The sequence below is a fragment of the Phyllostomus discolor genome, chromosome 1 (genome assembly GCF_004126475.2).
Source record: "Phyllostomus discolor isolate MPI-MPIP mPhyDis1 chromosome 1, mPhyDis1.pri.v3, whole genome shotgun sequence".
Lineage (NCBI taxonomy): Eukaryota > Metazoa > Chordata > Mammalia > Chiroptera > Phyllostomidae > Phyllostomus > Phyllostomus discolor.
In genome coordinates, this window is record NC_040903.2 from 116535682 (window position 1) to 116561578 (window position 25897).

A 25897-nucleotide genomic window follows, 5' to 3' on the forward strand; every position below is an offset into this window, starting at 1 on the left:
GTGGAGGACCTCAAGTTCCTTTTTGGGAGAACTACTTGAGTCTGGTAAGTAGCCTACCACTTACACCTTTTAGAATACATTAGGTCTCTGCCTGAAACTGCCATGAATTAACCAATCACATTGCCCAATCTTCAAAATTAAATTTGTGTTGGCTTTGACTTGCCACCTCTAGCTGGCACCATGTTCAGCCATTAGCACCGGAACAGTGAGGAAATGTCTCTGTGACCCTAGATGAAAAGACTCTACATTCCAGTCCATGGGGCACCATACCTACTTGAAACCTTGCCAATCTGCTGCCCAAGACTTCTCCCACTAGCATTCAACACTCCCTTAGAGGGCCTCTATTCTCTCACATAATAAACCATCTGCAGGTCAGCTATCCCCCTTCTGCATTGTTAGTAACACCCCAAGGGGCACATCTGTAGGTAGGCTTGCTAAAAGCCACTGCCAACAGAATTTTCTAACTCCAAATCATTACTTGTGGAATTTTCCTCACTGCAATATCCTGTATCTCTGGAGAAATTCCTAACCTGGAGGACAAAACAAATTTATACATACCTGTTTTCAGGTATGAATGAAAAAAGCTGACTATTCTTAGCCAGCCTCTAAACAAAAGCTTACCAAAAACAGCTTACTTCCAATGTCCTATCAAGTTAATGAATTCCTCCCACAAGAAAGGGATTACAGTATCACTCTTTACTGCAGCTCTCAAGTTGCCATACATTTTGGACTAAAGAGGTGCTTTATCTTAACTGAATTAAAAAATAGCACAAGGTCCCACAGTCCCACAACAGACCCTCTGCTTGCAGCCTCACACTGTTGGTACAAGGTACTAAATAACCAAAAACTAAACAACTAGTCTATGGGTAGATATATCTCAGTAGAAAGTCAGCCAGTTAAACTTGCAGATACTGCTTTGGTGGCAGAAATAACCCCCTCTACAGGAATCTATTGGATTTGTGGATCCCAAGTATAGTGGACCCTCCCTCTGCAATGGGAAGGAATCTGTATATTCTTCCTGACATCTCTATAGCAGGGAAAAATGCCACCCTCCCATTCCCAACAAGGACATCTTTTCAAAAGGACCAGTTCTCTTTTTCCTCTAATATCACTCATTGTTATTCTCTCTGTCATGGCAACAGCAGTAGTGGGTGCTTCTTTAGGAATCCACCAATGCCTATCACACAAAACAGCTGCATCATTAACTAGAACAGGGGAAATATTTGCAATGGTCCAAGAACAACTAGGCTCATTAGCTGGTGTTGCCTTCCAAAATCGAAGGAGTAGACCTCCTTACATGCCTACACCCTAAGAAACAGTGTTGCTTTTAAGTTAACAAACCACTACAAGTCCAGCAAAATATCTGAAACATCCTTGAATCCATGTCTAGGATCAAAACTTCAAACTTCGCCCTGGCTGGTGTGGCTCAGTGGATTGGGTGTCAGCCTGCTAACAAGTGGTTGCTAGTTTGATTCCTTGTCAGGGCACATGCCAGGGTTGTGGGCCAGGTCCCCAGTAAGAGGTGTGTTAAAGGCAATCACACATTGATGTTTCACTCCCCTCTTTCTCTCTCTCTTCCCCTCTAAAAATAAATAAATAAAATAAAAACAACAACAACAAAAACACTTTAACCTCTTTCTGGAATTCAAATTCATGGTTCATGTCTTCTTTCCTTTGCAGCCCCATTATTAGTCCTATTAGTATTATTACTATGAGACCAGTGATAATCAACTAACTAAATTTATATCTTCTAGAATAGAGGCTATAAAGCTACAAATGATCATCATGAATAACTATATGTCCAGGAATCCCAGACTCCAGGCACCTATCATTGGCTGACTGATGGACACTTTCCTCCACCTCCTCCTCCAAAAGACAGAACCCAAAGAAGTCTCAACATCCCTTTACAGGAGGAAGTAGCCAGAGCAGTAGTTGCTCCAAAGTCCCCAAGATTTGGATTCCGAATGCTTGAGGAGGGAAAATATTAGGTAGAAGTTGGAAAATGTAGGAAAAGGAGGAGGGATGTGAGAGGAACCAAGTGCTTAGAGGAAAATCTTATAGATAACTGATTAAGTGCCTCCCATCACATATCTATTTTTAAAACAGATGACAAGAGGTGGTCTGGAGCAAGATAAGGATCTAAGTGAACAGACCTCCACCCATACCTATGCTTAGGAGTATGAACCAAGTTTTCCCACCAAACTGATATCTAACTCCCTCACTCTACCTTGGAAATTATTTATGTTAAGTCCTCAGGACAAAGGAACCAAGCACCTATGCTGCCACTCTTACCCACCTGAGCTAGGCCTGTTCTCTCCCCTGGGAACATATTACTAATAAACTCTGCTTGTGCACTAATCAGCTTTCTGACCTTTAATTCTTTACTGCATCAACGAGAAGAACTGAGCCTCCCACAACATATCATTTCTGACTGGTTCTTTTTTTTATGGTTTCCATGCCCTTTTTTTAATGCTGTTAAAGTTCTCACTTAGGTTCACTGAGCATCCTTACAACCATAGTTTGAACTCTGCATCTAGTAGCTTGCTTGTCTCCATTTTGTTTAGTTCTTTTTCTGGAGTTTTGTTCTGTTCTTTCACTTGGCCCATGTTTCTTTTGTCTCCTTATTTTGGCAGCCTCTCTGTGTTTGTTTCTGTGTATTAGGTAGAGCTGCTTTGACTCCATGTCTTGGTAGTGTGGACTAACATATAGGTATCCTGTAGGGTCCAGTGGCACAGCCTCCCCTATCACCCAAGCTGGGTACTTGAGGTGTGCTGACTGTGTGGGCTGTGTACACCTTCCTGTTGTAGTTGAGCCTCGAATGCTGTTCAGACATCCAAGGTTAGCCACCACCTGTGTTCTGTCTGGGGTCACACGGCATAAACTGTAAAGTGATCTGCAGGTGGCTGCTACTTGTGCTGGGCTTGGAGGTGCCTTGGCAAGGCCAAGCTGTGAACCAAGACCAGCTGGCTGCTATTGCCAGGCCTGGGGCCACTTAATATGCAAGTGGCACACTGAGGCCAGATGCTGCTTGTTTGAGAGAATTTAGGAAAATCTAGCATGAGCCAAGAAAAGCCATTTGTATGGAAAAGTCACTGGAAACAACTTGGATGGGCGTGAGTGCTGGGTGAGGTAGGGCCTCAGGGGATCACCGGAGTAGGGCAAACAAAGTGAGCCAGGTTGATGGAGTCTCAGATATGACCAACCTGCCGGCTCTACAGGGAAAGGGCTCAGAAAAGTAACAGTGGCCTCTACTAGCACTTTTGTCTGGGAGAAAGCTGCCTTCCAGCTCTCACCCTGATGCTGGACAATTAAGTTCTTTCCCATATGTCTCTGTTGACTTTCAATCTGCTGCCCTCATGCTGGAGCTTAGAGAAAGTAAGTCTAAGTAAGTCTGTGTATGGGGCCTTTAAGAGGACCTGAAAGGGAATCCAGCAGTTTTTAATCTTACACAGCCTCAATTACTTCTGGTTTTTACAGCCATAAGTTATGGTGACTTCTCTCCCTGGCACTGGATCCCTGGGCTGGGAAGATCTGGAATGGGGCTGGGATCCTTGGCTCCTTAGATATTTCCCCCAATTTTTATCTACCACACATGGGTGTGAGACCAGCCTGTTCTGCATCTCCTACCAGCCTCGATATGGTTTCTTCTTTAACTCCACAGTTGTAGGACTTCCATCAGCTCTATTTCTGATAGTTGCTCTATAGCTCAGTTGTAATTCTGATGCGGTTGTGTGAGGATGTGAGCCATGTTTATGCTGCCATCTTGATTGTAACTCTCCTCAAATTTAATACTTCATGTCCTTTTAAGAAATTATATGTAACTTAGGTATAACTTTTATTTTCTCTAAAGAGTATATAAATATGTCGATAGCTTTATACTAAGAGTTACTAAAAGGCTGCAATATAATTAATGCTTGGTCAATGACATACAACAGAACAAATTTTTTTTTGTAGCTAAAGTTCATACAAGGACCATGTGCAAAATGGAAGAGTAGTATCTTGTCACCAAAAGATGCTCCTAACTTTGATCAAGATTTGGCACAGGTGATAGAAACCACTACCTAGATAAAAAGTTGTAATTAATAAAAGGAATTAGGTGCTTAACTGTTAGAAGGACTGAGGAGTGGGACTATACAGCTATGTCTACAAGAAATGACACCACAATATTACGACACCAAATTACAAAGAGCTCTCCCCACTTAAGTCACCAATGGAACCACTAAATTCAAGAAAAAAACAGAAGATAACTGTGATCTAAGGATAAAAAACCTGGAATCAGGAAGTCACTACTGCCACTGCCATGAAGCTAAGTGATGCACACAACAGAAGACTCTAGCTGCTGCCTTTACCACAATTGTCCTTTGATAACACAGAAAGGTGAAGAATGGATGGACAGTGCAATGCTGCAAGTCTGCTACTGCAGAAAAATCTTACATCTTCACAATCCAGTAAAAAGGGGGGAGGGCAGAAAAATATCCTTTCAAATCACACACACACACACACACACACACGCGCGCGCGCGCGCCAGCTACTATTTAACATCAAAAACTCTTAAATGCAAATAGTTTGAGAAATTACATTTTTTATTTTTTAGCCCATCAGTATAGAAGGGCGCTTAAGAGGGCTGAGGAAGACAATCACAGAAATTCCAGATGGCTTAAAAGCTATATGCCTTCCAGTTGTGAATATTTACTTCTAAGCTACCCTCAGGAGAAGGTAAGAGAGAAAGGAAAAGCATTGAGGGTAATGTTCTTGAGAGGCGTTCCCACTGAAGATGCTTCCTGGAAGATTCAGCAAAAAGTTCACACTTATGCTCACTACACTTGAAGATTATTTAAAACATGTGTTAACTATGATGTACCAAAACTTGTTAAAGAATACACCTCAAACTTGGCTTCACTGTTCTTCACTTGCCCTTGTACATGCATTTTGTGAAGGAAATTACTTCTATGTCATCTCAGACTTGGAGAGTCAAAAACTTCACCTCTAGCAAATGTCAAGTGTTTAATAAAAATTTAATAAAATAAATTAAATGTTTCCATAAATGGAAAGGATGCTTTCACTCTGTACAATCATTTGATTTATCCAAGTGGAAACCAATGGGGGCAGGTGACAGAAGGGATATATTTATAGAAACAGTAGAAACAATAAGTAAGGTAAAACCTCTGTTTTACATCACAAAAACAAAGTCAAGACTTTAAACAGCATTATATGCTTTAGCATTTACTAGATCAAAAGTCAAGCCACCTCCAACAAATATAACCCTCCTTTTAAATCATTACCATTACTCAAGGCCCTGTTCAGGCAAAATTTTCTCCTAACTGGCTATTCCTTGAAGGGGGTGGGGGTGGGGCAGATCCTACAGATAAAAATGAAAGAACTAAAAGGGTAAGGGCAAGGACCAACTTCAGTTCCAAAGTACCTTGGCATAATGGAGCTAATCTAAACTACAAATGAAGAGTCTACTAATATATAGGATCACCTCATGCCATTTATGGTAGTTCAGAATTATGACAGATAATTAAGGTTATTTAGTAACCATCTCAGATATCTATTCACTTTCTCGCCTCTTGAGTTCCAATTGTCAAGCCCTAAGTATTAGCATTCTATACAGCTACAGTGGCACATGCTAAAAAAATTCCACCAATCACAAAACCAAAACATTTGGGTAGCTTCAATGTATTGCCATTTCACTTAGCCATCAGCCACCTCCAACCACCCAGAGATAGCATACAAAAATCAGTTCTGTAAGGTGAACTGCATACCATTAAGAAGTCTTATATGTAGTAAGCTACCTTTTCCTCTAGAGGCACTTAGGAAAAATAGATACATATACATTCTCAACTACTTCTTAATAATGAATTTTAGCAACAATTAAACTAAGTAATACTATTTCAAACTGTATCTTTTTAACCAATAGCTGTACTTTCCCATTATAGCAAATCAGAATGCCTATCAGTAAGTGGTAGAATTTCTGATTAGCAATTCACAGACTATTATCTCCATGGATGTTTACACAGTACAAAAATTTTGAATCGCAGGTAGTGAGATTTGAAAAACATAGCGCTTATTTAAAAAGAGCGTCAAGGTTTTAGGTAAATTTGTATCTCACTAGCTATTTTCTAAGAAAAACCCTATAAGAAAGCTATTGTAAATTATTTAAAGCTCAAAAAGTACTCATAAATCCAAATTATCTTGAAATAAACACAAATACATTCCTGTACCAATTAAAGAAAGTTTTATAACCAAGCTATAACAGGCTGTGTACATCTCCAGTACATTCACTTCTCAATTATTCTTAAAATACACAGCTCAATGATTAAGAATCATGAAAAAGGAACATGTGACATATATAACTGGAATCCACCTTCATGAAAGCTTTTAATGAATTCCTGGGCTAAGAACACTTCTACATATATTTGCTGAGGGAAGTGAACCACTGTTTTAATTTTTTTTAATTTAATGTGCATATATAGTTTTAGAAATTAATAATAACCCCCAGGTTTAACAATCTTCTTTGCCACATGTCAGTCAGTCACTTCTAATTTCAAATTCTTTGAGACAAACATTTTAAATGCTTTTAACTGTACTTTGGTATTTATTTTTATCATAAATATTTATGCTCAGATGATTATCTTTCCATTTGGGATATTATCTATCACTTTCCTAATGTGAAAGTGAAAATTTAGTACTACTACATGCTCCTCCCCCAATCTTTCTTGTATAATTTTATTACCATTTTTATTTAAGTCACTATCCACGGTTTTTCACACTCACTGAACAGGAATTCCAAAAAAAAAAAAAGGAGACAAAAAAAAAAATACCAACACAGTATTAAAAGTTAATTTCCCAAAGTTTTAAAACGATACAAGTTTTTCAGTTTAAAGGATCCACTAAGGGCCCAAGAACAGTAAGAAAATTAACATACATCTCTCCAGAACCAAGAATAAACAGAAAAGGCTAAAACTTAAAAAGAGAACCAGATGGGTATTAGACTTAGTAACAATGTGTACAAAAGTCAAAATCTTTCACACACATTTCATTCCTGAGTTTCCCAGCTAGCCAATCTGGCAATGAAATGTAAAGGCAATGTGTTTATATCCTAAGAAAAGTTATATGGGAGAGCATTATGTACTGTCGAATTCTGGCCAAGATAGAGGTATAGGTACATACCCTTTGTCTCCTCATACAACCAAAAGACAGACAACAACAAATTTAAAAACAAACAAACAAACAAACAAACAAAACCAAAAATGCCAGAAAATCAAACTGTATGGAAGTCTGGCAACCAGGAGTTAAAAAAGAAACATTCATTCAGACTGGTAGGAGGGGTGGAGATGGGCATCTGGGGTGGGGCAAAGAAGACTTACAGCAGAGGATGGCTGGAGGACAACCAGTCCCATATTTGCATGTGGATAAACTGGGAGGGACAATGGGGAAGCAAAACAGACTGAGCAACACAGGGCTCCAGCCCAGGAAACTAAAGCCTTAATACCTTAGGCTATAAAACCTATGGGGGTTTCAGTTGCAGGAGAAACTCCTCGCCTCACGGGAGAGTTCACTGGAAAAACCCACAGGGTCCTAGAACGTACACAAGCCCACCCACCCGGGAATCAGAACCAGAAGGGACCAATTTGCTTGTGGGTAGTGGGAAAAGTGACTGAAAGTCAGCCAAGGACCAAGCAAGAGGCACTGTTCCCTCTCCTACCCCTCCCCCACATTCAGAGCTACAACACAGAAGTGGATTGCCCCAGCCTGGCAAAAACCTACGGCTCTACTCCTTATTACATAACAGGTGCGTCAATGCAAAAAAAAAAAAAAAAATATATATATGTATATATATATATAGCCCAAATGAAAAAACAGATCAAAGTTCCAAAAAAGAAAACTAAGCAATGCAAAGATGGCCAACGTATCAGATGCACAGTTCAAAACACTGGTAATCAGGATGCTTACAATTGGTTGAATATGGTCACAAATTAGAGGAAAAAATCTAAGGCTATAAAAAGTGTTAGAAAAGAAAATGTACAGAGAACCAAAAGTGAAGGGAAGGAAACTGGGACTCAAAATCAACAATGTGGAGCAAGAGGAAGAAATAAACATTCAAGCAGAACAGAATGAAAAAGAAAGAATGCAAAAAATGAGGAGAGGCTTAGAAACTTCTGGGACAACTTTATAAACGTTCCAATATCCAAATCATAGGGATACTAGAAGGAGAAGAGGAAGAGCAAGAAATTGAAAACTTATCTGAAAAAATAATTAAGGAGAACTTCCCTAATCTGGCAAAGGAAACAGACTTCCAGGAAGTCCAGGAAGTCCAGAATCCCAAGGAAGCACACACCAAAGCACATCATAAGTACACTACCCAAGATTAAAGATAAGGAGAGAATCATAAAAGCAGCAAAAGAAAGGAGACAGTTACCTACAAAGGAGTTCCCATAAGACTATCACCTGATTTCTCAAAAGAACCCCTGCAGGGGGCTGGAAGAAGAGGCTGGAAAGAAGTATTGGGAGTCATGAAAGGAAAGGGCCTACATCCAAGATTACTCTATCTAGCAAAGCTATCTATCATTTAGAATGGAAGGGCAGATAAGTGCTTCCCACATATAATCAAATTAAAGGAGTTCATCATCATCAAGCCGTTATTATATGAAATGTTAAAGGGACTTATCTAAGAAAAAGATGATCAAAACTATGAATAGTAAAATGACAACAAACTCACAGCTATCAACAACTGAACCTAAAAACATAAAACTAAGCAAACGACTACAATGGGAACAGAATCACAGAAAGGGAGATCATATGGAAGGCTATTAGCAAGGAGGGGGTGGGGGGGAAATGAGGAAAAGGTACAGGGAATAAGAAGCATAAATGGTAAGAACAAATTAGACGGGGGAGGTTAAAATAGCATGTGAAATGGAGAAGCCAAAGAACTTATATGTACAACCCATGGACATGAACTAAAGTGGGGGAAGGGGGATGATGGTGGAAGGGAGGGTGCAGAATAGAAGGAAATAAAGGAGAGAAAAAAAAGTAGGACACCTGTAATATAGCATAATCAATAAAATATATTTCTTAAATGTTATATGGGAGTTAAGGATATAGTCCAGCAACATGAGATTAAATGAAAACAGAGAGAGAAAGACGTATCTAAGAAACAGGTTTTGACCCAGTAAGTAATGGTTGGTAGCTAGTTATACAAGAAGCTCTGTGGGAAGAAGATCCTGATTAGAGAAAAGCAGGAAAGAGGGCTCCAGGCAGGTAAACACACTGCTCTTAGGAAGGCCCAGAGTTTTTCACATTAGGCCCACTAGAAAAGGTACTAATAATCCTAATGTAGTACTTAAGACTGTCAATGAATGACATTATAAAACTAAACACAAACATTATTCAATAATGTAACTTAAAAAATACCATATTCTACTGTGTATAATGCACACCTACATTTTTGGCCCAAACTTTCAGGAAAAAAGTCTTTAGTTTTATGGTATATAGATTACAGAATCAGCACTACCCATGTATAATGCACACCCTTACTTTTCCCTTAAAAAATGTAGGCAAAAAGGTGTACATTATACATGGCAAAATACGGTAAGCTATGGTCAAATTAAGACTTGGCTATGGTTATAAGACAAAAGGACTTTGCTAACAAAAACAGCTGGCATAAAGCTGCAATCTCAAAGGTGATTTTAAAAAAAGTACATTAAAGCAATATATGTAATCATTTGAAGACATAATAACTCTCTTCATTTGTTACTAAGCACATGCAAGTATTACACTTAAAAAAAAAGGTAACAGATTGAAGAAAAGATCTACAATAACCATCATACATAAAGAACTCATTAAGAAAAGGTACAAAGAGCCCTGGCTGCTGTGGCTCAGTGGCACTTATTTGAGTACCTGCCTGCAAACCAAAATGTCACAGGTTCGATTGGGCACAGGCTTGAGTTGCCAGCAAGGTCAACTCAAGGTATTTGAGAGGTAACAACACACTGATGTTTCCTTCCCTCTTTTTCCCTCCTTCCCCTCTCTCTAAAAATAAGTAAGTAAAATCTTAAAAAAAAAAAAAAAAAGGTACAAAGGATTTGAAAAGGCAACTCAGAGAAATGTTAACCAAATAATCTTTTCTTTTTCAGGCAATTCAGAGAAATGTTAACCAAATAGTATTTTCTTTTTCAGACTAATGAAAAACTTAAGTTTCATAATAGTATCAGCAAGGGTGTAGACAAAAATGATAATTCAAACACTAATGGTATTAAGATAAACTCAAAAATCTTTTTTGAAAACATCAAGTTTTATTTATAAAAAACTGCAAGTGTCTATACCTAAAACCCAGCACAAACTCACTTCCAAGATTAAGTTAAGGTCTAGTAAAGGAAGGGAAAGGAGACACAATACAGAATTAACAAAATGCCTAAAAATAGGGAAAATGATAAACTCTGTGACTGCATAAAAAAAATACTGTACAATTGTTCAATTAACAGTACACTGTTCAAGGAAAAAAACCCAGCAACTTGCAGAATAAAGTGGAATAGGAACAGGAAAAAGAGCACAGATATAACCCGTTTTTCTTCTAAAATAATTAATTTTAGTCGTTAATTACTTATTGACATGAGAAAGTACTCTTGAAAAAAATCAAATCTTAGCAATGATCTAGGATCTACTTAAACAGTTCCCATATTAACCAATTTCATAAAGATATCACCAACATGCAGTATAAAAAGGAGAAGCTGAAAAGTACAAGTTACTTTTGAAATGTCAATAGTGGCAGAGTCAGGATTAGAACAAATGCAGGTCTAAAATTCAGAACTATTGTGCTTTACATTGAGTTGGAGGGCTAGATCTGACAATTTTGAATAAATTACAGATTCATGACATTTATTCATTTCGACATTGTCACACTATGAAAGGTTAAAAATGATTTGTGTTCTATTTAGACTATGAAATACCTAAAATGCATTTGGAGAAAGGTGCTAAATATAAAATAGGAAAGTAAAAAATGTTAACCCAAGATTTTCCAGACAAAAGGGGGGGAGGGGGCTGTTTAATCTTAAAACACACCAAAACATCTTGTTTTAACACTGCTGAATCATAATACCTCTACTACAGTACACCATGAAACTTCACTTCAAAGTGTTTCCACATTCAAGAGATAGTAGACTAAATCACCCCAATATAGCATATAGCGATTATTAAAGTGTTAACTACTAACATCAGCCTTTTCAGCCAGAATTTAGGCTGTGGATACCTAAAAATCTTAGGTTTTATATTCATTTTGAAAACCCAGCCATCTTCAATGAAAACCAAATACAAACTTCCTGTCTTTTCAATCGGGAAGTCTTAGAAGCACAGCAGTAATTTATTTAGACAAATGTAGCTCCTTCCTTTTGAAAGCCTAACAGCACAGAAAATGATACAAATATCTGTATTATTCAGCTATCCTTATAATCTCTCACTTTATCACCAATACTAGAACAATATAAATAAGCAACCTAGCACTTCATACCATATATATATATATATATATATATATATATATATATATATGCCTTCCATTTCAATTTCTTCAAAAACTTGCATTGTAGTACCTAAACTCTTACAAACTGCCTTAGGATTCTGCATAAAATGCTGTTGCTCTCATTCTAACGTGGTAGAAAGAAAGAACAGAAAGGCAAGAAAGAAGCCAGGAATTGCTATTATAATTGCTATCACTTGGCAAGTAAATGGATACAAATATCTAAGTAAATGATACCAATATTTAAATAGAAATTCTTAAACTTCCTTATAGAAGGTAAAGAACAACCTTAAAATTTTAGAGTATATCCATCAAAATATTTCAGAATTGGATATATAAAAATATTAATATAAATATACACACATGGACATACCAATCTATATTTCCTGCTTTTCCTCCTCCCAGTTTTATAAATGGGATTGTCACCATAGATTCCAAAATCAACAAAGTCCATGAATTGATCAAATACCATTAATATTCTACATTTAAGTATTTCTATTATTCAGCATTTAAAAAAAAAGTAGTGGTGTTTCCTAAGTGCCAAGTAACCTTCTGGTTTAAAAAATAGTAAAACTACCCTGGCTGGTGTGGCTCAGTGGATTGAGCACCAGCCTGCAAAACAAAGGGTCATTGGTTGGATTCCCAGTCAGGGCACATGCCTGGGTTGGTTGCAGGCCAGGTCCCCAGGATGGGGCATGCAAGAGGCAACCACACACGGATGTTTCTCTCCTTCCCTTCCCCTCCTTCTAAAAATAAATAAATAAAATCTAAAAAAAAAAATTTTTATATAGTATACATACATACATAAATAAAATAACAAAACCGTGCCCTTTATAAATACATATCAGAACAGACTTTCTATAAAGATTTACAGGATACACAGTGTGATCTTAAATAATTAGGTACTTGCTGCCAATGTATGCACGTGCATATGTATTTAATGGTTCTTTAGTGACTTGTCTTTGGAATGATTCTGTCCTACCTTTGCTGCTGCAGCCCGCCTGTCCTTTGCATCACTGAATTCATACTTCTGGAAGTACCCAATATGCACTGTAACAGACAGATGGACAGATCAATGGGCCACAGCGGCAAAGGCCAGACAGACAGATTTGATAAAAATTAAAATTAAGGTATTATATATGGGGAAGGGGGAAATCAGAAGTAAACATATGTACCTACATTCTATAGTAAATTACCTGAACTTCACATCTGCAACATTCCCATATATATACTCAAATAAACTATTCTTGATTTCCATATTATTCTATTCTTTCAAATAGAAATAGTACCACTGCAACAGGCAAAAACATCAGGATTTTTAATATCATCAACAGTTAGATATAGCAGCCACCTCTGTAACCATGCCACAGAATTTCTTCAAATAGATGTTGCTCTCTTCGTATACAAGAAACTGTCACATCCAAAGAATTTCTATGCCAAAATTAAAATGGCAATTATTACATGCAGAAATTTTCTACTGTATTGTCAAAGTCTATGTGATTAGAGTACACTTGAAATCACTAAATAAAAATCGTATTTCAGTATTTTACCATTCTACACTTTTCTATGTAAAAATGGTTACTAACACCACGTCTAGATAACTTGGGAGTCTTAAAAGAATATATAATAATGCCATTTAGGCCAATTTCTCAAGATATAGTAAAGTCCCATTACCTCAAAATCCATTCCAATGAATATTCAAGTAGCTTCTAAAAGCTATTTTTTAAAAAGCACCTGAACATCTCAAAATGCTGGTTTGGCTTAAGCTTCAACAAAGGCACACACTCATGGGAAAGCCATTTTAATTTAATCAAATATTTTAGTTTGTGTGTGTCTAAATACAGATCTATGCATTCATACTTAAAGACCGAGGGAAAACATTTCCCCTTTGGTTTCCAGGGGGTCTACCATTTATTGTAACCCCTCAAAAACATAAGCAGGTAATGAGACATAATAATCAAATGTCATGCATGATCCTTGACTAAATTCTAGACTGAAACAAGAAAAGCTCTAAAATATACAGGGTCTGACACAAATAATGCCCTTTTTTTATTATAAAACCTTTTATTACAAAACCATAAGCATGTAATTCTGTAACACAACAATATTACATGCAAGCACACCATATGACATTTTAGATAAAATGTTCAAATTAAAACTATAAATTATTACATCTATATTATTATCCTACCAACCACACTAAGTGAGCCTTACTTCTGCTAGACCCTGTATAGGGGAAAAACTGGGGGAGAAATTTGAATGTGTTAAGTATTATTAGATTTTTTCCCCTATAACAACTTTGTTCAGACATAATTTATATATTGAATTGTGATACACAGTTTTGTCAACCATTAATTTTAGAACATTTTATCACCCAAAAAGAAATCCCGTACCTATTAGCAGCCACTCCCTATAGTCCTCTTCCACAATCAACCCAGCCTCTGACTACCACTGATCTACTTTTTGTCTCTATTGATTTGCCTATTCTGGACCTTTCATATAAATGGCATCACAGAGTATGAGACCTACTGTGATAGCTAATTTCATCATTTAGTTTTAATTATCAAGGAAGGCCAACAAACGGAGAGCCTGCCATGGGCATCATATAGGCCTGTTTTACTAAGGGAATGAAGAAAAGGAACTTTTAATGCAGGAACTTAGTTAAATGAAGGCTGCTTAAAACTTCAACTACATGACTATAACATTTATTTTGAATATGGGAAAAAATAATTTATTAAAATTAAAAAACTGAGCCCTGGCTGGTGTAGTTCAGTGGACTGAGCATGAACCTGGGAAGGAAAGGGTTGCTGGTTCAATTCCCAGTCACGGCACATGCCTGGGTTGCAGGCCTGGTCCCCAGTTGGGGGCATACAAAAGGCAACCACATTTTGATGTTTCTCTCCCTTATCCTCTCTCTAAAAGTAATTAAGTAAGGTTTAAAAAATTAAAAAACTGATACAAAGACATAGAGCTGATAAAAGGCAAAGCTGAAACTGAATTTAGTTCTATATAATGCCAAAGACCTAACCACTAAGTTATTGTTGTCTCCTAATAAAATAATTTACCAGTTCTCACTAATTCCACAACCTAAAATCTAGAACACCACTCCCTCCTTTCCATTCCAGACTTGCTACCCTTATCATATACTGGGTTAGCCAAAAAATCTGTTTAGTTTTCCCATAAAGTAAAAGACACATTTTCCATTTTCACCAGTAATTTGATTGATTTGGATATGTTGAGTATGCCGCTTTCTCCTGCTACTGGCTTCTAGTGGGTAGAGGCCAGGGGTCCTGCTAAACATTTTTTTAATATATTTTATTGATTATGCTATTACAGTTGTCCCATTTTCCCCCCTTCACTCCCCTCCACCCTGTACACCCTCTCCCACCCACATTCCCCCCCTTTAGTCATGTCCATATGTCATACTTACAATTTCTTTAGCTTCTACATTTCCCATACTATTCTTACCCTCCCCCTATCCATTTTCAGCCTACATTCTATGCTACTTATTCTCTGTACCTTTTCCCCCTCTCCTCCTCCCATTCCCCTGTTGCTAACCCTCCATGTGATCTCCATTTCTGTGGTTCTGTTCCTGTTCTAGTTGTTTGCTTAGTTTCTTTTGGTTTTGCTTTAAGTGCGGTTGTTAATAATTGTGAGTTTGCTGTCCTTTTACTATACATGTTTTTTCTGTATCTTCTTTTCTTAGATAAGTCCCTTTAACATTTCATAAAATAAGGGCTTGGTGATGATGAACTCCTTGAACTTGACCTTCTCTGAGAAGCACTTTATCTGCCCTTCCATTCTAAATGAGAGCTTTGCTGGATAGAGTAATCTGGGATGTAGGTCCTTGTCTTTCATGACTTGGAATATTTCTTTCCAGCCCCTTCTTGCCTGTAAGGTCTCTTTTGAGAAATCAGCTGACAGTCTGATGGGAATTCCTTTGTAGGTTACTGTCCCCTTATCTCTTGCTGCTTCTAGGATTCTCTCCTTCATTTTTACCTTGGCTAATGTAATTATGATGTGCTTTGGTGTGTTTCTTCTTGGGTCCAACTTCTTTGGGGCCCTCTGAGCTTCCTCGATTTCTTGGAAGTCTATTTCCTTTGCCAGAGTGGGGAAGTTCTCCTTTATTATTTGTTCAAATACGTGCTCAATCTGTTGCTTTTCCCCTTCCCCTTCTGGTACCCCTATAATTCGGATGTTGGAACTTTTAAAGATGTCCTGGAGGTTCCTAAGCTTCTCCTCGTTTTTTCTGAATTCTTCCAAAAAAGAATTTCTTCATTCTTTCCTGCTTGGTTGTTTTTTTTCTCTCTTCTGGTCCACTCTATTGTTTTGAGTCCCAGTTTCCTTCTCTTCACTTTTGGTTCTCCGTGCATCTTCCTTCATCTGTTTTATGGTAACCTGCGTTTCTTCATCTAATTTGCTCCCAAAATCAACCATTCTGTGAGCTTCCCGATCACCAGTGTTTTGAACTGTGCATTGGCTATTTCTTGGTCGCTCAAAAGGATGAGTCCTGGGGGACTGATCTGTTCTTCTGTTGGACACATCTCTCTCTCTCCTTTTTTAATTTTTAAAATTTTTTTCTGGGTCTGGTCGCTCTTGTTACAGTGAGGGGCAGAGCCTTAGGTGTTCCCCTGGGCTGGGCACCCCAGTTGTTATACTGTGACGTTATATGCGGGGGCGGGGGGGGACAATGGCGGTAGCTCCATTCTCCTGGGATCTCAGTCCCTTCTCTGGGATCCTGGGTTGCACGCTCTGCCCTGGTCCACAATGCTGCCTCACTGGGTCCACCAGCCACTGCTTGCATACTCAGGGTCCACTGCTGCAGTCTTGCACGTCCCGGAAGGCTTACGCGCCCAGTTCTCCCCAATCTCCGCGCACTGCAACCGGTGCCCGCTCTTCCTTTCAGCCCCTCCTACCAGTCTGGATGACGTGCCCGCTCTTCCTTTCAGCCCCTCCTACCAGTCTGGATGAATGGTAGACATCTACTTCAACTTCTTGGCTGTCCGACTTCCATTCAGATAAATTCTCTGTCAGTTCTGGGTGTTATTCTGGCTCTAAATTATTGGTGTTCTAATCTTGGTTGTGCGTGGAGGTACAGTGCATCCACCTATGCCTCCATCTTGCCGGAAGTCCCCCAACATTTTTCAATGTGTAAGACAGCCCCACAGCAAAGATTTGGCCAGAATGTCAATTATATCAAGAAACTTTGCAAACAACTTAGTCACAGCACCTTCTCCATATACTGCACTGCGCAAACCTTTTTATTTTCATTTCAGTTGTGTTTTTACCTTTCTTGAAATAATAAATACACCAAAAAATGTGTATTTTCTTCCCTCTTCAATATTAAAATGGCTGCACAAAAATTCACCAATTTTTTTAAAAGATTTTATTTACTTATTTTTAGAGAGGGAAGGGAGGGACATAGAGAAACATCAATGTGCGGTTGCTGGGGGTTATGGCCTGCAACCCAGGCATGTACCCTGGCTGGGAATCGAACCTGGGACACTTTGGTTCCCAGCCCACACTCAATCCACTGAGCTACGCCAGCCAGGGAAATTCACCAATTTTGATGAGGTTTTTAAAAAACTCATGCCGATATGACAGCTGCCACAATACAATCTAACAAAATTATTTCAAATGAAATTAAAGATGACTAAGAACTACTAGAGCCATCATACTGAAAAAAACTAAAACTTTTTAGCCAACTCAATATTAATAAAACAGTAATATCATTATAAGTTACTGGCCTAACTAGTGTGGCTCACTGGGTTGGGCATCGGCCCACAAACCAAAAGGCTGCCAGTTTGATTCCTGGTCAGGGCACATGCCTGGGTTGTGGGCCAGGTCCTCAGTTGAGGGGCATGCAAGATGCAACAGATAGATGTATCTCTCCCTCTTTCTCCCTGCCTTCCTCTCTTTCTAAAAATAAGTAAATAAAATCTTTAAAAAAAAATAAAAATAAATAAAACCTGTCCGTATCTGCAATGAGGGTACAAACATACTTCAGCTTGTCTAGCATTTATTTAACTAAACAGGGTGAACATGTGCCGCTGTAGTGTTAGCTCTTATGTAGCTTCACTTGAGCAGGCTTGCACAGGTCTAGATCCAAAATACCAGTACATAACAAACTCCCTAATTGACAATCCATAGGAAGTAAAGCAGAAACTTCATTCTGGATTCTACACTGAAAAAGTGTTAGCTTGGATATAGTTTAATGCATTTGTGGTCTCCAAAATGTTAAATAAGTCTAAAAACACAGAAAGGCTATCATGAAGAAAGGTTAATACCAGCAGTTTCAAATAAAAAGCTACAGAGAAACAGGCAGTAACATATGGAAGAACTCAAAATCAGTATAAGAGCTATTCAATATGAAACACACTCACTTCTATTAGCAGCTGTGGGGGTTTAAATCACTGAAGAAGTTTTAAGAACAGGCTTATAGACCACTTAACAGGGAGGTAGTAGTTGGTAAGTTGTTGGCCAGGATACCCTTTAAGGGTAGCCTGATCCCTTCCATTCATGTTAACCTGACTGTATGTGAACTGAAAATTGTGATGACTCTGGAATGAAACAAAGATTAGACAGTTTACTGTCATGCTTAATTCTTTTAGCTAATGTTTTACTTTCATTCCTAAGGGTGACTAGAGGATTTTGTGAATTCTGAAGCCCTATCTTTACCCTTTTGCCTTTACAGCTGGATAGAATACAAAAATATAAATCAAGCTTCACACACTCATATATTCCAAGAATCCAGCTGTAACTATATTAATGTGATGAACTGAGTTAATTATAGAAAACAGATCCAATGTTTAAGGTCAAGAAAACCAAATTACTACCTTTAAAAAAGTAGACTAGTGAGTAGAATTACATATACTTTCTTTTCAAAGGAATATTATTGCTATGTTAAACAATAATCTCAGGCCCACTCTAAATTTTTGCTTCATAAAAACTGAAGCAATGAATGATAGTTGAAAGGTAAAGACATTTCCTTACATTTGAGTTTAAATGGTGAGTATCAACAATAAGCTCTTCTGAGAATTTCACTAAAGAATGATTTTCTCATTATTTAGCAAAATAAGTGAGCTATTCTCCCTTTAAACATATGAAGCATTTGTTGCCTAGCAACACATCCACAACAATTTCACAAGGCTATTCTTCCAGAATCTCTTGATGCTTCTATGTCAGAAGAATGCTGGGGTCTGTGAACCACTGGTGTCAGTATGTCAATTAATACCTAAATCATGAAAAAATTTTACGTAACATATATACAAATTATAACGTAAATTATAACGTAGGTCAAGTGGTAGAATCATTTTATGTTAAAACATTGTGCTTTTTAAATTTTTTAAAGAATTATTTTTAGAGAGAGGGAAAGGCAGGGAGAAAGAGAGGGAGAGAAACATCGATGCTAGGGAGAAACAGTGATCAGTTGCTTCTCACATGTGCCCCAATTTGGACCATGCCAGAACCCAGGCATGTGCCTGACCAATAGGAATTGCACTGGGGACCTTTCACTTTGAGGGATGACGTTCAACCAACTGAGCCACGCCGGCCAAGGCAAAACTTTATTTTTAAATGCTTGCTAAACATTGGACTAGAAGACAGTAAAATGTTGTAACAGAAATTTTGGCTTAAAATTTTCTTGTGGATGGTATATATATATATAGGCTCAAAAGTGGCCTGTATTAGACTTCTGACTCTATTCCACTCTTGTTATTTATTTGAATTCATAGGTCATAGCAATGAAGTCACAGGTCAAAGCATATTGACTCAATCTGTAGAAGTCAAACTCCTAGGGCACAGATCTGGATGGAAAAAGGTAGAGTGGATCTGAAGAGACAAACAAAAAATATCCAGCACAAAAGACAGTAACATTCACATATGGTTTATTTATATTTAATGATATAAAATACTGAATTACAACTCTAGCTATGAAAATCTGAGCAAGTTATTTAATTCCTCTTAGTCTCAATTTCCTTATCCATAAAATAGTAAAAATGCCACCTACATCAGAAAATAGTTGTGATGACTACCATTTCTTTAAATAATTAAGAGCCCTGGCTGGTGTTGCTCAGTGGACTGAGTGCTGCCATGCAGGCCTGTTTGATTACTGGTCAGGGCACACGCCTGGGTTACAGACTAGGCCCCCAGTTGGGGGCATGTGAGGGAACGAATTGATGTTTCCCTTACATATCGATGTTTCTCTCCTCTTTCTCCCTCCCATCCCCTCTCTCTAAAAGTAAATAAAATCTTTAAAAAATAATAACTGAATAAGAACAAAACACAAAGTATGTATTAAGAGAATGAAAGAAGTTAATTCAGTGAAGTCAACAGAGGGGGAATGTGAACAATTCACAAATGATAAAAACAGGGATAGTACCAAGATTTATTTTCATCAATAATAGCATAATAAAAATTCACTCATATGTAATTTTGACTATTCAAAGTCTGTTTATCAGCTATGTTCCGGGAACTGTCCTGGTCAATGGGAATACCAAAATTAATACACTGATCCTACCCTTAAGGATTTCAGAGACTATTTAGTGGAAGAATAACAGAGATAAGAACTTATTAAAATAAAAGTATGTATAAAATTTTGAGACTCACTCCTAGGAAAGGATCCAAAGAAGAAATGATGTTTAAGGTGGATCTTATAGTAAGAATGAGTTTACCACCAGGAGAAAAGCACCGAAGCAAAGGAAAAAAGCCTACAGATGCACAGAGGAAAAATTCCACAGGTAAAAATACCATTATTTTGCTATGCAGAATAGCAAACAAAGTGCAGGGCGTGCAGAAATGGCAGACAAAGCAGATAGGACTTATCATAGTAAGTAATCTTTCCAAATCTGCATCCTCTTGTAGCCTAGTTATCGGGACACCTAAGCTCCTCATAAGCGCCACTTCCTATCCCATTCCTACCCCAATGCTTATCAAGAATGGTGAACTTTCTCAGGCCATAAATTTAAACAAGCATAAACATTTCTTACACTGTCACAAAGTGAATAGGATGATCATTCTATAAGAAATAAAAGATATTCAGCATTCCCTGAAAAATCTGTGGTGACTATACTACACTACTCACAAGGCCCCACTTTCCATCAATTATCACCCTTTTCATGTTCTTTTGATTTTTCAGATTTTGCCAGTGAGACCCTTCTAATAATTTCTAATAGCTCCCAACAAGACTACTACTTATCCATGCAAAGGTCACATTTTTCTTCTTTCCTAAATACCAACTAGGCACCATAAAAGGCAGGGCTTTCCTTAAACAAGAAGCAAAGAGGAACCAAGATACAACAAAAGTGAAACACACCAGGGTTGACACTGTATAAAAACAACACTTCAAAAGTCAGACTGGTAGGTGCAGAACTTCTGAGTAATGGCAATACATACATTACACCACTCTGAAAACCAGGCTAGAACAAATCCAGAAACAAGAAATAACTGAGACCAGGCTATACATGAATAAAACTGGACATAACGAGTCCTGAGTTATGGCCTTTATAATCAAGTATTTATTTACATGCCTGCCCTTCCTAGACTAGGAGCCCTGGAAAGGAATGTTCTTCACTCATCTCTATACTCCTATTGCCAATCACATGTACCAAGGGTGGCATATAGCTGTAAAGACTGAGTACAGATTTAGCATGACATAGTGAGAGGAAGATGTACAGTCATTCTAGGAATAGCAAAATTCAAGAGGACCAAGTTTAAGATGGATAGTGACATCAGATCAGATGAAAATGAGGCTTTGGTCTTTTAGCTTCTTATCTTGAAAGCATTCATACTATTTTTTTGTCGTGGCATGAATTTTGATACTGGAAAAGAAGTTGAAAATCACCAAGTCAAAACACTTTCTTCTGCAAGGGCAGATTGAAACTGGATATTGATTTACTAAGGTCACACATTTAGTTATTACAGATGAGACTAGACTCTAGTCCTAAACTGTAACATACAAGAGTTTTGTGAAATTTATCAAATGCAGATTAAATAGACAAAGTGACTGTTACATACCTCAGAGCTTTATAAATACTGCTGTGCTACATGAGGAAGAAAAATTTTTTAATTTTATTTATTTTTAAAAAGAGGGGAAGGGAGGGAAAAAGGGAGGGAGAGAAACATCAATTGGTTGCCGCTCACACGCCCCCTACCAGATACCTGACTGGCAATCAAGGCGTGTGCTCTAAGAATTAAATAAGCTACCTTTCAATTTGCAGGCCAGTACTCAATCTACTGAGGCACACCAGCGAGGGCCATATGGAAGAAATTTTTAAATACTGATTTTGATACTGTAGTATGCAAAAGGAAGCTGACCTACACTCACTTTGGAGGACTTAATGAGTAATAAGTCCTCCATTATGCTCATTAAGCATAACATCATTTTTTAAAATCTCATACTTCTGGAACTAAAATCTAGACTTATAGCTATATCCCTGTATCCTACCCTTCCTTTCATATGGTGTCTGTAGTAGCAGGCCTCCAGATGGTCCCAAATGGTTCTTGGCTTCTGATATTTGTGTAGGTCCCTCTCACAGTGAACAGGACTGACTTGTGTAACCAATAGGACACTGCAGCAATCACAAAGTATGACTTCCAAACTCTGGGTCATAAAAAAACATGATCATATCTGTCTGTCTTGCTTTTTTTAAAAAATAATTTATTGTAATGTTTCCATTTTTTCTATTTAACTGGCCAAACAAAAAGTCACCAGTTCAATTCCCAGTCAAGGCACATCCCTGGGTTGCAGGTTTAGCCCCTGGTCAGAGCACATATGAGAGGCAACCGACTAATATTTCTCTCCATCACTCTAAAAATAAACAATAAATAACTTTTTAAAAAAACTCCTCACCCTGCCCAGTGTGGCTCAGTTGGTTGGGGCTTCTCCCACAGAGCAAAAGGTCACTGGTTCAATTCCTGGTCAGAGCACATGCCTGGGTTATAGTTTCAGTCCTTGATCAGGGTGCATATTAGAGGCAACCGACTGTGTTTCTCTCCCACTCTTTCCCCCTCCCTTCTCTTCTCTCTAAAAAAATAAATAAAGAAAGAAAATAAAAAAATAAAAAATTTTTTTAAAAATCCTCAATATTGAATATAAACTGTAATAGAAAAATAAAATTTAAATAAAATAAAATCCTTTCTAGAAGAAATCTATCATTATCTAGAGTCTCTAAAATATTTTATACACAATGTATGGCATACAATAAAAAGTATGCCAAATGACAGGAACACATGACTGAAAAGAGAAAAATATGAAGACACTAAGATAATTTGAATACTGGAGTTAGCTGACAAACTTTTAAGAATAAATGATTAATGTGCTGGAGAAAATAGAGCAAAAGATGCAAAACATAAAAATATATCAAAGTATCAACATCTATAAAAAATTACATGGACACTCTATAATGAAATATACTATATCTGAAATTAAAACTAAGAGGTATTCAAGAACAGATCAGACACAGAAGACAGATTTGGAGAACCATAGGATAAATCAATAGAAATTATACATGCTGAAGCACATAGGAAAGAGGATGGAAGACATACAAAAGAACATTAGACAAATATGGAACATAAAAAGCCCTAACAGATGTATAACTGGAGTTTCAGAAGAAATGGGAATAAAGAAGGCAGAACTGAGAACTTCCAAAATTGATAAAAGACATCACCCCACATATTTAAAAGAATCTGAAAACTCAAGACAAACACAAAGAACACCATGACTAGGCATTAATAATACTTTTCCATCAATCTTTCAAAGACAAAGTAAAAAATCTCACAAGCACCATTAAAGACTCTCTAGTTTCTTCCCACCACAGCAATGGAAGCCAGTAAATGATGTAATCTTTAAAGTGCTGAAAAAAAAAAAAAAAAAACAACTACTACTAAAATAAAAATATTCTTCAAAAATGGGAGGGAAAAAATACTTATACAAAAAATGTCTACTACAAAAAATGTCTACTAAGTGTCTACTACGTGCCAGGTGCTGTTCTGGGAGTACAGCAATGAATAAAACAAGGCCTCTGCTCTCATGGAGCTTTCATCTTAATGTAAGAAGTCTGAATATAAACAAAACAATAAATGGAATATGTCAGGTGGTATCTCTGTTGCTCCTCCTTGAAAAAAATTAAGCATCCTGGTTATTTCCAATCATCTTTCCCCAACTAGTCATATCTTATGATTCATATTTCTGACTTTATTTTTTAAGTATGTTTCTGTCAAGACCATCCATAGCATTTAACATTGCTTATACATAACTGTTTCTGATTAATCAGTAATACCTCTTAATTTGTAATTTATAACCCACTGCAAATGTATAGTAAACTCATACAGTGTGATTGGAGCAGCAATCTCAACCTATTTGGTCTCAGAACCCCAGCCCCCTTTTTAAAAAAAGATTTTATTTGTTTATTTTTAGAGAGAGGGGAAGAGAGGGAGAAAGAGAGTGAGAGAAACATCAATCAGTTGCCTCTCGCATGCCCCCCAACCAGGGGCCTGGCTGGCAACCCAAGTATGTTCCCTGACCTGGCACTGAACTGGCGCCTTTCTGGTTTGCAGGATGATGACCAACCCACTGAGCCACAATAGTCGGGGCTCAGAACCCCTTTTTATATCTTAAAAATTATTGAGTATGCCAAAAAGTTTTGTGTATGTGAGTTATAACTATCAAATTTATTAAATATTAAAACTGAGAATTTTAAAAATATTTATCCAATCATTAAAATTAACAGTAATAAACTCCATTATATGCTAAAACCAAAATACTTTTATGAAAATAATTATGTTCCAAAGCAAAAATTTGTAAGAAGAGTATTCTATTTCACATAACTGGAAGTCTTTGATATTCGGCTAACTAGAAAACAGCAGTATTCTCGTATCTGTTTCTGCATTCAATCTCTTGGATATGTTGTTTTGTCTGAAGGATGAAGAGAATGTGGCCTCACAAAGATATGTATTTGGAAAAAGGAGGAGCACTTTCATAGCCTTTTCAGTTAATTATTGACCAAAATGCAAAAAGTGTAGTTTCTTAAAAGCTAGTTGCAAGGTAGTCTCTGAGACCATACCAAAAACCTCTTATTCTCCCCACCCCCACTTAACCAAATTTATTAAAGAAAAAGTAATAATGATAAATCTCTGGAACATAGTCAATTCTGCGATTCTTTCCTTGGAAATGTGACTTCTGATTTCCAAACACATGCCAGAGCATACATACATGGTTCCCAATCATACTAAGATGAGAGGCTGAAATCCTAAAATGTTTTTCTTCCAACATTCCCCAGTCTGTGGTTTCTGTCTTTGGATCAGTTAACAATTGCCTGAACCATTACTATGGCTTCATTAATTTTTGTCTGTAGCTCTCTGAGCTCTTCTATACACAGCAACTTCAGTATTTGAGCAGTTTTATTAAGAACTTGATCTCCTACTTCCGGCCAAAATGAGAAGTGGTAGGCACGCTTCACATCCTCACACAACCATAAGAAGGTTCACAACTAACCTCAAAACAGAATACAATCAGAACTGCCAGAAAATCAAAATGCATGGAAGTCAGACAACCAAGGATTTAAAGACATATTCATCCAGACGGGTCTGAGCAACGGAGTTGGGGAGCTGGGTGGAGAGGACATAGTGTGGTATTGGGCCAGCAAAACAGGCAGTCCCACCTTCATGTGGGGGTAGATAAAAACTGGAAGGAACACCTGGGGAGCCAGCAATCCAGCCTCATAGCAGGTGAGACTGCAGAACCCAGGGTTCCATAACCAGAAAAATAAACTCTCATAACTTCTGCCTGTAAAAACTAGTGGTGGTTGGGGTGACAGAAGGAACTGGTGGTATCTCATGACAGTCTCTTAAAAAAGGAACCACACCACTCTAGAATGTACACAAACCCACCCACTCTGGGATTCAGCACCGGGGCTGCTAGAAAGGTGCAAGTCGCATACAGGAAGTGGGGGAAATGACTGGAAACCAGGGAGAACTGAGCAAGCAACATTGTTCCCTCTCCAACCCCTCCTCCACATACAGCACCACAAAGCAGCAAAGGAGTTGCAACCCACTCCCAATACCTAAGGCTCTGCCCCCTTACAACTTACAGGTGCGCCAAGACAGAGTAAAAGCAGCTCTCCCTAATACACAGAAACAAACACAGGGAGCCTGACAAATTAAGGAGACAAAGAAATATGGCCCAAATGAAAGGACAGATCAAAACTCCAGAAAAATAACTAGGCAAAATAGAGATAACTCACCTAATCAGATGCAGAGTTCAAAACATGGTGATAAGGATGCTTAGAAATCTCACTGAGTATAGCAAACACTTAAGGGAAGAAATGAAGGCTACACTAAGTGAAATAAAGAAAAATCCACAGGGAACCAACAGTGAAGGGAAGG

The 25897-nt window shown here is 37.7% G+C and overlaps 1 protein-coding gene across 1 annotated transcript in view; it reads right to left on the minus strand.

Moving 5' to 3' along the window:
• ARIH1 (ariadne RBR E3 ubiquitin protein ligase 1) overlaps positions 1 to 25897 on the minus strand; it is a 144601-nt gene that overhangs the window by 105406 nt on the left and 13298 nt on the right. The window lies entirely within an intron of this gene.